The sequence below is a fragment of the Equus caballus genome, chromosome 19 (assembly GCF_041296265.1).
Source record: "Equus caballus isolate H_3958 breed thoroughbred chromosome 19, TB-T2T, whole genome shotgun sequence".
Lineage (NCBI taxonomy): Eukaryota > Metazoa > Chordata > Mammalia > Perissodactyla > Equidae > Equus > Equus caballus.
Window position 1 is genome coordinate 55,513,676 of NC_091702.1, and position 17,038 is coordinate 55,530,713.

The following is a 17,038-nucleotide window of genomic DNA, read 5'->3' on the forward strand; positions in this document are numbered from 1 at the left end:
ATAATGGTGGATACATGTCATTATATATTTGTCAAACCCCATAGAATGTACACCATTAAGAGTGAACCCTAATGGAAACTATGGTCTTTGGGTGATAATGATGTGTCAAGGTAGGTTCATTGATTGTAGCAAATGTACCACACTGGTGCAAGATGTTGATAGTGGGAGAGGCTGGGGGTAGGGGGCAATGAGTGTATGGGAAGCCTTCATATTTTGCTGTGAACCTAAAACTAGAGTCTATTTTTAAAAAAAGCTAAAAAGCAAAGTCTGTTGAAAAAATAGAATTAAACATTTGCAGAACCTGAAGCTCCTCTAAGAAACCTTCAGTCATCTTGTTAACGAACCTGAAGTGAGTTCGCTCACCCGTTACACAGCAAGCCAATCTCTGACACCAGGTGTGGTGGAAGAAAGTAGGAATTTTATTTTTGCACAGCACTGAGCAAGGAGAGAGGGCAGCTAACACTGAAATCCCAAACTCCCCGAAAAGCTAAAAGGAAGGATTTTTGTTTGGGGTTTTAGGTAGGGGAGGGGGAGAATATGGCCTTGCTGGTCGGAGCTTTCCCACCAGCCTGTCTTTGGCCTTGAGACTACTTGATGAGAGGAGGGAGCCCGTGACCTTGCTGGTCAGCAGCTTTCCCACCAGTCTCTATCTTTTTGTGGGGAGGAGATAATCCAGGTGGTTGTCCTTGACGGTGTCTGTCTCCATGGAGGATAGTGGATTCTGGAGCCAGGAAGCCAGAGAGTAAGCAGGGAATGAGTGTTTTGGTTTTAACCCCATATATGCTGGGTTTAATGTGGGGAAACTGATATCAGGGTCGGTATCAACTCCCCCCTATTTTATGTCCATCTGTCAATCTTGAGGGATTTGGGGCAGCGACCGATCTAGCTACTTCCTGCTGAAATGGGGCATAGGTTGTTTCGTCCCACTGAACCAGTATTTTAATAAGGCAGTGATGCTGGTGGGCTCCTTAAGTTAGGCCTGTATCATGTAAGTAAGTAATCAGGTCTTTAATAAGAAGTTTTTCTAGAGAAACAAAAAGAGAAAAACAAGGTTAATGATTGGAGCAAACTATAAACCAGTTTCTGATCCCAGGGGGCAGCCAAGCAAGATTCCTAGAAGTCAGGGTCGAAGCATCTTTTGCAGTTTGAAATGTCTCTGATGGTGTTATCGGGCACTCATGTAGCTTTTTGACTGGCTTACACAGCAGTAGACGTGAATCTTTCTTAAGTTTATATTAGGTCTTCCACCTTTAGTTTGCAAGGCTTTAGGATAAAGGGAAGATTTAATTTTCAATGACTCTAAATGAAAATAATGCAAAAAAACCCTGAAAATGTTAGTTTGGAAGTTTTTAGCCAGATATTTCAGCAGACAAAGAATTCAAGATCCAGTCCAGTTAACAGAAGTAAAAGAAAAATTTCAAAGACAATTGAAAAAACTAAAATTCAATATCTATAAACATGTATTATAGTTTCTATTGAAACATAATCTTCCTCCCTAAAATCACCCTCAATTTCACTAGAAATAGCCAAACTAAGAGTAACTGGTTTGCAAAATAAGTTTAGTTTTAATAAATTTGGCATAATTATTTACATAAGTACAGCAAGAATAGCAGTTGATCATATAGGCTCTTGTTTTTTTTTTTAAAGATTTTATTCTTTTTCCTTTTTCTCCCCAAAGCCCCCCAGTACATAGTTGTATATTCTTCGTTGTGGGTCCTTCTAGTTGTGGCATGTGGGACACTGCCTCAGCGTGGTTTGATGAGCAGTGCCATGTCCTCACCCAGGATTCAAACCAATGAAAACACTGGGCCGCCTGCAGCGGAGCGCGCAAACTTAACCACTCGGCCACGGGGCCAGCCCCCATATAGGCTCTTTTTAATCTGCTTTGCTGGAACCTTATAAGGAATCTCAGGTTGAACTTTAAAGGTCTCTCAAGGAAAGCAAAGCAAAGGACCTGTTATCAGATTCTGCCTGCAGTACCTACAGATTTGGGTGAATCCCTCTCTTCGTGAGGTCCCCCAAAATACTGAGGTTCCTTGTACCTGCCAGAGGGAGCGACATTCTTTGCTGAACCTTACCAGGTTACAGAACCCATAAACACAGTACCAGGCCAATATTTCCAAGTGGCTTTATTCCAGAATGTCAACCTTCATTCCTCAAAAGCTGTCTTGTTATATTTAAGCCTGTATGTTTTTTCAAATATGATGTTCCAGTCAAAGTCTTGGTAATATAACCAGTGTTTCCAATTGTGTCCTGTTAAAAGAAGAACAGATTCTTATTGGACTTATGCAAACAACTATATTGCCATAAGAATAAGAATACTTACTTATCAGAGGGTTTTACGTTTTGGGGGGCTCAAATAGGGAGGAAAAGACAAATGTTTCAATTTTGTTTATAAATTGCTGTAAGTCATAGTTCTTCAAGAGAATAGAGAAAAAGGTTTTCTTAACTCTGAAAAAAAGCAAAACATCAAAAATCAGCAAAAATTATTTTAAAAAGTCATAACAATTATAATCATCCCTATCAGTTTATTCCGTCCTGTGTAATTGGTTCTTGATCTTAATCTTCTGTCAGCAGTTTGTGAGGTCATCAGGTTCTCTGTTCGAGTTCTGTAATTTTTACCTCGTTTAGTTTTACAATCTGAATGTTTATTAGAAACCTGTATTCTATAGTGTCAGAGTCCTTTCCATGAATTTCTCTGAAGATGAAACATATTTGCAAAAACATCAAAGTAAAATAGCCACTGTTCATAAATAATAAAACATTCAAAAATGGTAATTGACAAAGGCATCTGACCACGTCTGTGATATACAACACTTTGAGATAATAACCAGGATTATAGCTGGCAATCAGAACAGATCAGAGAATTTTTTAAATATTTATATAATAACACTCATTTACCTAATACCATTTAAGGAAGTTTATCATTATTTATTTGACAACACTTCTCATGTAATTTAACATACATAATAAGCCTTATTAGTTTAGCATTCTTTCCTTATAGGAAGACAGCAAATTTCTCCGAGAATTCCCAGGGGCCCTCTGAAAATCCCCAGAGAAACCTTCCCTCCTCTTCCAGGTCAAAAGAAAGCTTGTATTCAAGACTTGAATATTTGTGTAGGGGGGAAGCTTGTCAAAAATATTAAAAGCTTTAAAACATTTGTTCAGATAGGAAACCAGGTTCACTGCGAAACCATGTTCAGGTATCTATTCCAAGTGACAAGAAAACAGTCAAGGGGACACAGAGTTAAAATAGTCAAAAAAAGCCTTATTATAATCTTTTTATCAAGAGCAGATTAAAAATTTAGGAAAATTATCCTTTTAAGAAAGAGGAAACCAAGTTTTAATTTTGTACCAGTTTACTTTTGACATATAAGTTTATTTACTTAATTGGATTAACTTTAATCCTGGCCAACTTGACCGTATATAAATCTCTTTAGGGTTTTACTTTTACAAACCTTTGGTTACTTTTTTTACATTCAGAATTTGTCCCAGCACTTTAGGACAAATTTATTTTTCTCAACTCAAGAAGCAAAAATATTTCCATTCTTTATATCTTTTTACTGAAACCATATATTTTACTTTCCTTGTATACAGACCTTTTAGAAATATGTTTCCTCATAGAAAATTTATCAGCATGCATAAAACATGTTTATTAATAAATCTAAGCACTTTTTGGTCTCTTTGATATAAGAAACCAAAGGCAGACAAATATATGCTTAGTAGTTAACCTTTAATATTTTATCTTATGTGGAAATGACCTAGACACCCAATAAACTGTTATTATTTAACTTAACTTAGTAAAGTTATAAAATTTAAGTTTCCAAAAAGATTTTGGAAGCTGTTTTTAAGTATGCAGACTATAAAACATAATTATTGTACTTAAAACTCTTACCCAGTTTTAACAATTACTCTTCAAACCTTCATGTGGCATTACAGCATTTAACTATCATCCTCAGTTGTTTTCAGTACATATATCATAATATAATTATTATACTTATAATTATATATATAATCATTGTTAAAAAGTTTTTCCAAAAACTTTTATTTTTTTGAGTTTATTTAGTTTACCTTTTCTTAACAATTATATTTAGATCATCTTCAAAAACTCCATGAGACATTAAACAAAATTAGCTATTATACTGAGTTATGAGTTTTGCTGATAAATTTTGTAACAGACATGACATGAGCTCATTTGACCAGTAGACCCAGACTGTATGTTTGCATTATAGCCAATGCTGATAACTTTGAGGACACATTCATTTTAAATGGAACCAGTGAACTTAAACAGGCTTTTATTCATCAAAGATCATTTTATATCATATTAAATAACTTTGTCTCTTAGAAGTTTTTGCATATTCATTAAAGACCGCATTCCTTTATGAGAGATTTTGAATCCTCTTCTGAAAGAGGTTTTCAGAATGGCCATTACAATTCCAATTTATCTCAAAAGTTTGCTTATTTTTACTTGTTCAATTTTAGATCAGGAATTTTGAGGGATTTGAAGAAAAGCTCAGCTTGTTGGGAAGCTCAGCAAGAGTAGACAAAAGCAGCAGATTTGGGGTGGCTGCTGGCATGTTTAATTATTTAATTATTTTCTCTTAAAGAGGCAGTAAAGTATTTCTAATTTTATTTAGAAGCCTCAAAAGATTAAAACAGGCTCCACATTATTGCAGCTGGCTTTTCCAATTGCATACATCAGTTTGTGTGAACTGAAATTGGCCTAAGTATATCAATTTTTACAAAACTTTATCTTAGTTTTACTAACCCTTATACTTTTAATTATAACTTACATTAGAATTCTATTAACAAGTTTTGGTATTACAATATTGTTCAGTGGAAGCACTCCCAGTTAGACATAACATTTATTCCCAAAGAAAACATCCAGGCAAAGTTGACATAACCTCTTCATATAATATTAGCTTAAATACTTTAATCTTTATAGTCTTATTAATCTTAGTAGCCTAACTGTTGCCCCAAACAATGGTTGGTCAGGTTTCTCACTCTGATTTTTGCCTCCTGAGCTTTTAAATTTTTCAAACTGGGGTAAATAGATCAGGTTTGTCTGATGTCCTTTAATGTTGGGGAGCCAATACAGGGGTCCCTTTAGCCCAGCCAACCTTAGGCAGTGTTTTATTAAAACCTTTGTTTTAACTTCATTTATATCTGTTCCATTTATCCCATTGGGATGAGTCCTGTGACTCTTCCCTTTCTGATTTCTCTTTGTTAACTTAACATTTTTATTAGCATCTGTAAGACTACGAGAAGCTGAGACCCCAAATTTGATTAAGTTCTTAAGACTAGTCATTATAGTTTCTTCTTAATTTGGTCCTTTCATAGGTACTGATAAAACAGTTGTTTATCATAAGAGCTCTCTAAAAAGTTTTCCAACTTGAGGATCCATCGTTTGGCCATTTTTTTTTCTCTCCAGAGTCTAAAGAATATTGTGGCCAAGTGGTGTTACAAAAGAAAATCATCCCTCTTTAGACTTTGGATTATAGCTATAGGTCAACCATCAGCCAAAGTTTTTCCCAAGGGGCTCTTAGGTGGAATAAATGCAGCACTCCCCATGTTAACACTTTTAAAAGCGCAGACAAACAGACAAACAACAACAAACACCAAACGAGGCTGCATTCCCAAAAACCCTCGGCCACAAACGGAAGCCAAAACAAAGACCAAAACCAAAAACCAAAGTGCTTCCAGTCCCAGCTTAGTCCACGTGCTACACTCGGTGGGCGCCCAACAAATGAAGATGCGCCATGCAGATCTTCCCAAATGAGCAAGGACAAGGGACCTCGGTTGTGCACACCCGGGGCACTTACCAAAATTTGCCCAGGGCGTCGCAGTGACTTCAAAACAAATGGAGCCCCGAGGGCTGCCAAGGTACCCATTGTTTCTGGCCGGTCCTGTTGGAAAAGGTTAACACAAAGACAAAAACAAAAACTACCAGCTACTTACAAGAGACGTCTTTTTAAGTCCTAAACCTAGTTTCTTCCATCACCAAAGCAAAAGCGCCGTGGGCCAATGACGTCTGGCTAGCAGCCAGTCGCTTGGGGCTGTCCCTGAGACAAGGGACTCAGGCAGCTGCAGGACAGCTTCCAAGAGAGGCCTTTCACCAGAGGCTGGTGTGCCACAGGCGAGACGTCCACCTGGGACATTGTCCCATCTGGGTCGCCAAATTGTTACCGAACCTGAAGTGAGTTCACTCACCCGTTGCTCAGAAAACCAATCTCTGACACCAGGTGTGGTAGAAGAAAGTAGGAACTTTATTTTTGCACAGCACTGAGCAAGGAGAGAGGGCAGCTAACACTGAAATCCCAAACTCCCCGAAAAGCTAAAAGGAAGGATTTTTGTTTGGGGTTTTAGGTAGGGGAGGGGGAGAATATGGCCTTGCTGGTCGGAACTTTCCCACCAGCCTGTCTTTGGCCTTGAGACAACTTGATGAGAGGAGGGAGCCCGTGACCTTGCTGGTCAGCAGCTTTCCCACCAGTCTCTATCTTTTTGTGGGGAGGAGATAATCCAGGTGGTTGTCCTTGACAGTGTCTGTCTCCATGAAGGATAGTGGATTCTGGAGCCAGGAAGCCAGAGAGTAAGCAGGGAATGAGTGTTTTGGTTTTAACCCCATATATGCTGGGTTTAATGTGGGGAAACTGATATCATGGTCGGTATCAATCTGAAATACAGTTTGAAACCCACCAAGTGAGACTTTTCTTCATTTTATAACTGATAATAACATCACCAAAAACCACAATAGAGTTAACATGGATTGAGCATACACTTCTTGAGGAACTTTACTAAATCTTTGTAAACATTATCTTCTTTGTTCCTCTCTGAAACCTTATGAGTCAAGTATTATCTTTAACTCATTTTACTTCTAAGGAAAGAGATGTACAGAGTTGCTCAGTGAGTAGCTCGAGGTCATGGGAGGGCAAATAGAAGAGATGGTGCCAATTTAAGGCTCTTGTACGCCAACCTGGAGCTCCTTTATCCTGGTCTCTCATTCTGTGGGGTTGGGCAGGACCTGGGACACCCAGAATGAGAAAAAATGACTGAGGACACAGAGTCCATCTGTGCCTTTCAAAGACTTTGCAGAAAGCAAGTTTGGTGCTGCCCAGAAGAGTATCCTCTGCCCCTTGGGTGAACTAAAGTGGAAAATGCTGAAGAGGCAGTTGAAAGTGTTCTTGCACTTCCTGTTCTCTACTCAAGCATCCACACATGCTCTCTGAGTAGCCATTATGTGAAGCTACTATTCTGGACAGTGTAAGTATAGGAGTGGACCAGATAGGGAAGGTTCGGATTCCAGGTGGAGGAAACAGCAAATGTGAATGAAGGCTGTGAGTTGGGAATGAGCAGACAGACGTGGTGAGGAGCCTAAGGCAGTACCAGGACCTGTCAGGAAAGCTTTTTGCATTAAAAAGATAGGGAAGTTGAGGGAGAGACAATTAAGCTCTTTTTTCCTAACAAAGAGCTGGCACCAGGCTCTATTGAAGCCAGCACAAACTAAAGCTTTGTTTCCCAATTGACACTGCCCACTGAGGCCTCTTCACAGAAGAGTTCTGCCAGAAGCGAGTTAGATTCATTTTTGCCATACTGAGGATGCGTGTGAGTGCTTTAGGAGTGGGAGGCCCTTTGGAGAGATGTTTTTAAGCTGCCTCTTCCATAGTTTTCCAATTAAGGAGTGTTGGCATCTACCTCCCTAGGCGTTCCTGTTTCATCCATTATGCTCCAGTAAGACTGAAGTGCTACAGTCCCCTATTTGTGGTCATTCCTCTCTCCTACTCAGGCTTTTTCTGTTCTGGCTCTTTCACATGCCTTATTTTCAGCCTCAAAGTTACTTTCATCAGAAAGATTTTTTGGATCCGTCCCAGGCTGACATCAGTTGGGCTTTTTTTCTTTGTCTCATAGAAGCTTTTGTGTGCAGAAAACAATACTTACTGTAGCCTGTGTAGTCAATGACATTCAATCTACTACAGTTATAAGTTGAAAACCTTGCTTCTCTTAAGCTTTTAAACCTAACTGCAAAAATCTGGTAAATTAAGAATTTTTAGGTTGAAATTGAGCATGGTTTGTATTTATTTACTGTTAGATTAGCTTATACATTTCACAAACAAAATGTGCATTGTAGGGGAGGAAGACATTTCCTTTACCTGATCTGGGTTCTTCTGGCCAGAGTGATGCGGGCTTGGTGAGTCAAGTAGTGGAAAGAAAGATTTCTTGGACTCTCAAGGTCTGGCAGTAGTGCTCTTTTATTCAGATAATAGCATGGAGTAGCATGGGGACAGGATCCACGGGCAGTAAGAGCTGCAGCATGGGGACAGGACCCACGGGCAGTAAGAGCTGCAGCATGGGGACAGGACCCACGGGCAGTAAGAGCTGCAGCATGGGGACAGGACCCACGGGCAGTAAGAGCTGCAGCATGGGGACAGGACCCACAGGCAGTAAGAGCTGCAGCATGGGGACAGGACCCATGGGCAGTGAAGAGCCGCAATGTGTTGAGGCTTAGAGATAAATTTATAAGGCATAAGCATGTGAGTTATTTCTTTACAAGACAAAGGAAAGATCATGAAAAAAATCATTGTTAAAATGGTATCAGTGCAAGTGGGGTCTGGTTATTGGGTGGTCCTTTAACTTTAGATAAGAATCAGATTGGATTAAGTCAGGACATTCTATGCTTCCTGGAGGATGATACAGATCAGTATGTAGGGCAGGACACCTTGGACTTCTCTCCCTGGGGCAGAGGTAGCCTTGATCCTCATTGTAAAATCCCCCCTAAACCCATTTGGCCCCAAAATCTTTTGGGGATATGGACGATGGTCAATCTTCTGTAACGACTTCTGGCTGTACAAGGTGGTAAGCTATCCCTAAATGGGGCCATAGGGGTACAGGCAGGAAGTTGAGTGGACTGGAAGATTGTGCCTCTGGAGTCCAAGGCTGACAAGGTATATAGATCCTCTGGAGAGGAGAGAATCATTTCATGAGAAGTGGTCCAGGAGGAGAAACTTTGTTGACACATGGAAGACAAATAATGAAGTAGACAACAAATTATAATAAGAAATACAATCAATGATTAACCAATGAATAAGGCTTTGATAGTAGTCCAGGGACCAGGACCTCACCAGGAGTCCAACCAATCATTTAGGGACAGGGTAGGGTCAGATTTAACTTGGTGGCTCATATCAGATAGGAAGCCAGAGATATTTTGATGATAGTCAGGAATATAGACACAACATTTGGTTTTTGAGGACTGCCTTACTCCTTTGGGATACATCTAAATGGAGCAGCAAAAGGCTATGTTGTATATCATTTAATGCCATGTGGTAAATTTGTTTAGGACTTCAATGTGCCAGACGACACTTTCGATTCCTAATTAAGAAACGAAAATTGGGGCAAGGTGATCATACCAGTGGAAGACAGAATGGGCCCAGTGTTGTCATAGGTTGGGTAAGTTAGCAGGAGAAGATACAGTAAATGTAGTCCTACCTTGTATTCAGACAAAGTCTAAGGTGCATCACAATCCATCCAGGCAGCAGCCAAGGCCATAAGTTGGAGCCACATAACCACTGAGTGCTGTGAGGGGCTAACCAACATATGCTGGGCTGTCTATCCCAGTCAGTCCCAAACCAATCAGTATTTTTTAAGGCTATGATATGAGAAGACATATAACAGAGAATTTGTCCCATACGTAGGATGTTATTAGGCCACGTATCACAGGTGTGATTGGTTTGTTCCCCAATATAGAGTGGCCTTTTGACTGAGTTGACCACTAGTAGGAGCGAGCCAAATACGTTCGTCCCAAATTTGCTATAGTCCATCCTATGTGTATTGATAGGTTGGAGACTTTACCTTAGGAACTCATTGTTTATGATCCACGTGTGACAAGGCAAATTTAGTTAGCATGTGGGCAGTAAAGTTGAAGGAAAGCTTTGATTGTGCCCAGGGAGCTCCCAGGTATCAGAGACCGATGGCCACAGGGAGACATTATGATTAGTAATAGATGAATCTTGTAGAAGAGAAGAGATAGAATCTAATATCCATGACTGTGTACTATAGCTTCTACTGAAACATAATTTTTCCCTCTAAAATCATCTCATTTTTACAAAAGATAGCCAAATTAAGATTAACTGGTTTTCAAAATAAGTGTAGTTTCAATAAAACTTGGCCTAATTATTTACATAAGTGCAGCAAGAATAGCAATTGATTATACAGGCTCTTTTAAATCTGCTTTGCTGGAATTTTTTTATGAGGAATCTCAGGTTGAACTGTAAAGGTCTCTCAAGGCCAGAAAAGCCAAACCAAGGACTTGCCATCAGATTTTGCCTGCAGTATCTACAGATTTGGATGGACTACTCTCTTCTAGAGGTCCTCCAAAAGATTTCAAGTTTCCTTGCACCTGCCAAATAAGCAAGCTTCCTTATTTACCAGGTAAGATTGCCAGAATCTCTGTAAACAAGGTACCAGACCAATATTTCCAAGTGGCTTTATTCCAGAAAGTCCAATGTTTGTTCCTGAAAAGCTGTCTTGTCGTATCTGAGCCTGTATGTTTCTCTCAAATATGACATTCCAGTCAAAGCCTTGGTAATATAACCAACGTGTCCTGTTATAAGGAGAACAGATTCTTATTGAACTTATGCAAATATTGCCACCAAATAACCATACTCACTCACAAAGAGTTTCCAAATTCTGGAGGGATCAGGTAGGGAGAAAAAGATAAATGTTTCAGTTCTGCTCATAAAGGTATAATTCCACCAAATTGCTATGTCATAGTTAACAATAAGAGAAAAAGATTTCCTTAAATCTGAGAAAACAAAACAAAACATCACAAACTCAACAATATTTCAAACAGAAGTTATAAAAACTTATAGTCATACTCATCAGTTCATACAATCTTGTATAATCGATTCTTGAGCTTAATCTTCTGTTAGCAGATCTGTGAGCTCAGTTTCTCCATTAGAATTCTGTATTTTCTTACCCAGTTCAGTTTTATGATCTAAAAGTTTGTCAGAAACCTGTAGTTGAGAATCTTGCGTCAGAATTGTTTCCATGAATTTCTCTGAAGATGAAACATATTTGCAAAATCAAAAAGCATCAGAGTAAAACAACAACTATCTGCAAATGAAAGACTCAAAAGGGCAATTGACAAAAAAAACTTGGCTCTTTCTGTGACATACAACACTTGTAGATAATAACTAAAATTATGACCGCTAACCAGGACATCAGAATTTTAGGAATGTTATATAATTTTAAAACACCTATATCAATAACATTTACCCACGTAATGTCACCTAAGAAAGTTTATCATCACTTATTTGACAATGCTTCCCATGTAGTTTAATAGACCAAATAAGCCTAATTAGTTTAGAATTTTCCTCCTTACAGGAAGAGAGAGCAAATTTCTTTGAGAAGTCTCGGGGGCCCTCTGAAAATCCCCAGAGAAATTTTTCTTCCTTCTACTAGGCCAAAGGAAAGGCTTCATTCAGGATTTGAATTTTTTTTTGAGGGAGAAGCTTGTCAAAAATACCAAAAGATTTTAAGACACTTGTTCAATTAGGAAACAATGCTCACTAGGAAACAATGTTCAGGTATCCATTCAAAGTGACAACGGAAACAATCAAAAATCTTAAGAGTGACCTCAGTCATTATTTTAACAAAACAAATTTGTCTTTTAGGGAGACTTACTCAAAGGAACACCTTTAATAACCTCTTTATCAAGAACACACCAAGAGTTCAAGAAAATTATCCTTGAGAAAAACCAAATTTTAATTTTTGCACCAGCTTTTTTTTTTTCTTCATTAAAACTCATTTACTTAATTGGATTTACTTTATTCTTAGCCAACTTGACCAGGCATAAAACTCTTTTCTGAGTTTCTCTTACACAAACCTTCTACAACTTTCTTTTTACATTCAGAATTTGTCCCATGCTTTCTTTCTTCCCTTCTAGTACATTAGGACAAATTTATCTTTCTTAACCCAACAAACAAAATTGCTTTCATTCTTTATAGCCTCTTTACTGAAAACATACATTTTAACTTCCCTTGAATACACAATTGTTTTCCTTATTAATTTCCATTAGCTTTAATTACATATATTAATTAGAATTTTTAACCCTTAACAGACCCTAGTAAACACTAAAAAGGTAAGCAATTATGAATTGTCTTTTATATCAGCATTCTAAACACTTTTCATAATTTCTAGAAGCACACCACTTTACAGTAATAGACCCAAACACTTTTAGCCTCTCGCAACAAGAAGCCGAAAGTAGATAACTTAGATACATTTAGCAATAATGTTTCAGTGTTCAATCCAAAAGTGACCGAGATACTCAGATTTTTATCATTTAACTTAACTTGACAAAACTCAAGATTGTTACCAAAAAGAATTTGAAAGCTGTTTTTTCCCCAAGTATACAGACCATAAAACAGTTATTGTACCCACAAAGTCTTACCCATTTTTATCTATTTAAACCATTTGTTTCCAACAGTTGTGTTTAGATTACCCACGAAAACCTCATGAGATATTAGACAAAATTAACCATCATTTAAACCTATTATTTTGCTAACGAATTTCTAACAGACAACATGAACTTATTTGACTAGTAAACCCAGACTCCATGCCTGCATCATATCCAAATACCGAAAACTCTGACAACAAGACTACTTCAATCAAATGAGCAAACTTAAACAAGCTTTCATTTACCAAAGGTTGTCACATCACGTTAACTTTGAAAGACACTGGGTGAATTTCTAATACATTTAGAATTTATGTAAGTGCTTACTTTAAGACAATTAAACAGAGCTCTTGATTTTGTCCATACCAGCCAGAGGTAAAATACCACACACATATAACATGTATACAGACACACATACACAGAGTCTCCACAGCTATTGTTTTAAAAATTATTGGGGCCGGCCCCGTGGCCAAGTGGTTAAGTTCACGCACTCCGCTTCGGCAGCCTAGGGTTCGGATCCTGGGCATGGACATAGCACTGCTCATTAGGCCATATCGAGGTGGCATCCCACATATCACAACTAGAAGGACCCACAACTAAAATATACAACTATATACTGGCGGGATTTGGGCAGAAAAAAGCAGGAAAAAAAAAAAAGAAGATTGGTAACAGTTGGTAACAGTTGCTAGCTCAGGTACCAATCTTTAAAAAAAAAAAAAATTATTGCCATCAATCAGGTACAGTAATACAAGGCTCCCTAATTATGAATCCAAATTTTGTTTTGAACCTTTTTACCAATATTTGTGGAGAAGACACTCAAGATGCTAGATTTTTTGGCAAAGGCACGCTTGTGATCGTTTTTCCTTTTTTTTTTTTCAGTCTTGGGAATTAGTGATGGGCTAGGTAGTCCCCAGAGGATTAGCAAGCTCTTTGAGATAAGGGAAATGGGTGGAACCTGAACTGCCTCCAGACCTGCTTTCCAGCCTTACAAGGATTTTCCAAGGACAGTTGCTCTTCATTTCTCAGAAACTGGGTTGTAATTCAAATGACATTAAACATTGATCTACCTGTCCAACTGCATCATAAAGGCACAGAGAAACCCCTCAAGTTTTCTCCAAGATGGAGTTTCTGGGGCATGATTCATCCAACTGAAAGTATTTCCAATTAGTTTGAATGTACCAGAGTGGTGAGTCTCCGGGGATGCTTGGGGCCTTTCCCATGGCGGTAAAGGCAGTTTCCACCTGAGAGTGGACCAGAGAAGGGTGTAGAGCCCAATTGTGGGTGTCAAATAGTTTTAAGATTTAGTCAAGTCCTGCTCAGCTGGGGCACTTAGTCTCTGAGCCCACACAAAGTAAGGCAGGGAAGCAGGAGGCAAAGGCCTGGAACTGGCTGGAGGCTGGGGCTCCCAGAGCTGGGCTTGAGAGTTAAGTCCCTGACAAAAGGTTTAAGTTTGATTTTGCAGAAGGTCCAGGTTCTGGTCAGGTCCAGCCTGAACTTAACCTCGACTTGGTGACAACAGAGGAGGTGATGAATGAAACAGACAAAGAAAGGAAAAGAGGAGATCAGACCTCGCCCTCATGGCCTCTTCCAGAGGGTTATCAAGATAAGAGTCACACAACAGTTCCCATGCTGGGGCACACTACCCTAGCACAACAGTTCACAGAATAAATCACAGGTCTCCTACCCTCGTAACCCACTCAGTAGGTGACTAAAATACTCAATGGGTCAACCGTCAAGAGAGGGAACCCCACTTGGGGTTGCTGGGGTGATCAGGCCTGGAAACCAGAGTGGGGGGGACTCCCAGGGGTGGAGCCTTTCACTCTAAAGATTTCTTTGTTTCTCAGTTGCAAAGCTCGAAAGGAGACCAAAATGACCACTGTAACCCTAATAGAGACAAAAGAAAAGAGTCCATTACCTTGAAAATCCCCCCCTGAACCTAGGGCAGCGACCTACCTGTTGTTCCCTCTGTGGTGTTCCTATAGCAAGGGGTGACGGGGGCGTCCCCTGGCAGTGCATCCATTGTATACCTTCCATATTTTGCCTGGGAGTAATAGGTACTTGGTGAATGGTCCCAGAGATAAAAGAAGAACTTTAAGAGAGATGAAAGAAAAGGATCCATTACCTTGAAATCCCCCCTGATGGGGTTCCTATAGCAAGGGGTGATAGGGGCATCCCCCTGAATTGCATCCCTTGTATACTTTCCCTATTATGCCTCGCAGTAATAGGGACCTGGTGAATGGTCCCAGAGGTAAAAGAATAGAGAAAAACAGTGAGGAATTTTCTACTAGTCTGGGGGACATTCTATCCAATTGCCTCCTGGAGCCATTCTCCCAAGAAGGGGCTCCCATATTCAACCAAAGCTTAGAGTTTGGTACTTTCCTTGAACTGGAGTCCCGATTGGGACTTTCCTGCAGTTTGGAATGTGGTCAGGAGCCATGGAGAGGGATCCCAATCCAGCCTTAGGAAAAGAAACCTGCCATGGGAGTCTTGGAGATTGGTGACCATCCTAATGACTTAAGTGGTTGACCCGTGCCCATGAAAAGTTTATATATTAGAGATAGAGTTAGGAAGGAATGGATGAATTCATTCTTCATCACCCTCAGGCTTAAGGTACTGATTCTCTTCAAGCTGAATGCCATGGTTTGCCCCATGGAGTAGCCATAGGCAGCAAATGTGGATTCATACAGATGTCCGAGAAAGTTCCTGATGAAGAAGTGAATTTAGATCCATCCTGAAAAAGAGAAAGGCACAAGGAAGAAAAGGGCACTTACTAGAACTTCAGCTCACAAGCTGATGAAGCAAGACCCCTGTACGGGCCACCAGAAGAAACGATGCAGGCTCGGTAAGTCAAGGAGTCAAAAGAAAGGTTTCTTGGACTCTCACGGTCTGGCAGTAGTGCTCTTTTATTCAGAGAATAGCGTGGAGTAGCATGGGGACAGGACCCATGGGCAGTGAAGAGCTGCAATGTGTTGAGGGTTACCGCTAAATTTATAAGGCATAGGTATGTGAGTTATTTCTTTACAAGACAAAGGAAAGATCATGAAAAATATCATTGTTAAAATGGTGTCAGTGCAGGTGGGGTCTGGTTATTGGGTGTTCCTATAACTTTAGATAAGAATCAGATCAGATTAAGTCAGGATGTTCTATGCTTCCTGGAGGATGATATAGATCAGTATGTAGGGCAGGACACCTTGGACTGCTCTCCCTGGGGCAGCCTTAATCGTCATCAGGAGAACAAATTAAATTCACATGAGACAGACTAACAGGAGAAAATTAAACAAAGCTTTATAACATGTATACATGGGAGAGGCTCAGGCAAGCTGAGCAACTCACCAAAATGGCTGAAGCCACCACCTTAAATACCATCTTCAGCTAAAGGCAAAGGAGGATGTTGGGGGTGGGGGGAGTGGATCATGGGAGCTTACCACATAAGTACAGTAAACAAGAGTCAGGTTATTACACAGACTTGAGTCCTTGCCTTCCACATTGATAAGAGTTTCTAGAGATAAGGTCATCCCCTAAGTGTTTCAGTAAAAATTATTTGTCTACCATATTAGTTTCTCTTAAACATCTTTAATACAAAGCAGTAAAATGATTTTTAAACAATGTATTTGCATAAAAATAATTTTATGTGAAAACCAATATATGTATTTTTTCATCATCACTGTTTATTTTTTTGTACAGTCTCAGGTTTGCAAAGTCATTTATATAATGAAGTAGAACAGAATCATCATTTCAGGCCCATCAAAGTAGCTGAGATTATATACTCAGAGTCCTCGGTGAGAGATTTGATACCAATGCTATGGATTTAGGGTTGTGAACCAACAGGGAGCACATCCCAGGAAGATTCCTCTCAAGTTAATAGGGTAAGCCTCTTTTCAAGGGTTCTGCTATGTCAATAAAGAACCCACTGGTATATCAATTTAGCATATTACGTAAATCCTGGCCCTCTTCCCAGTTTCACCTTTACTCAAATTTTATCATATTTACTTACAACATTTTATCACTTGACTTGGATAAATGAATACTGTGACACACACTTAGATTTCAGTCTCTTTGTTTCCTGATTGGAATAAATACAGTCGTGCAATATTATATATTATATAAATACAGTCAGACAGTATTATACTTTGCATTGCTTTCACAACCACCACTATTTAAGCAGGTCAAGGCAGGAAGTGAGGACATAAATGGAGTAAAGCTCAGATAAACCATGTGTGTTAGCTTCCTAGGACTGCTGTAACAAAGTTCCACAAACTGAGTTGCTTATTGTCTCACAGTTCTGGAGGCTAGAAGTCCAAAATCAAGCTGTCAGCAGGGCCCTGCTCTCTCTGACACATGTAGGGGAGAACCCTTCCTTGCTTCTCCCCAGCTTCTCGTGGTTTTCTGGAAATCTTTGGCACTCCATGAATTGTAGATGCATCACTCTAACCCTCCCTCTTCACGGGGAGCTCTCTCTGGTTTTAGAATGGGACGTAGTCTGTGACGCCTTTGCGTAAACATGGAATGAATCACTCATCACCCTCAAAAAATACCTGTTGTATTTTGCAGTCTCTTCTAAAATTTGATTCTATAATCTCTTCATGGGGATGA

General features: G+C 39.5%; 1 long non-coding RNA gene across 2 annotated transcripts; it reads right to left on the bottom strand.

Annotated features, from left to right (window-relative positions):
• Positions 1-396: 396 nt before the first annotated feature.
• On the bottom strand, positions 397-6,342 carry LOC111769098 (uncharacterized). 2 transcript variants are annotated; one of them, XR_011428834.1, is made up of 4 exons: positions 5,959-6,336; positions 2,327-2,451; positions 2,079-2,253; positions 397-1,024 (listed from the first exon to the last, which is right to left on the bottom strand). It is a non-coding gene; the product is annotated as an uncharacterized lncRNA (long non-coding RNA). The 2 variants fall into 2 exon arrangements; XR_011428833.1 differs by lacking the exon at positions 2,327-2,451 and having other exon boundaries at positions 5,959-6,342.
• Positions 6,343-17,038: the final 10,696 nt, after the last annotated feature.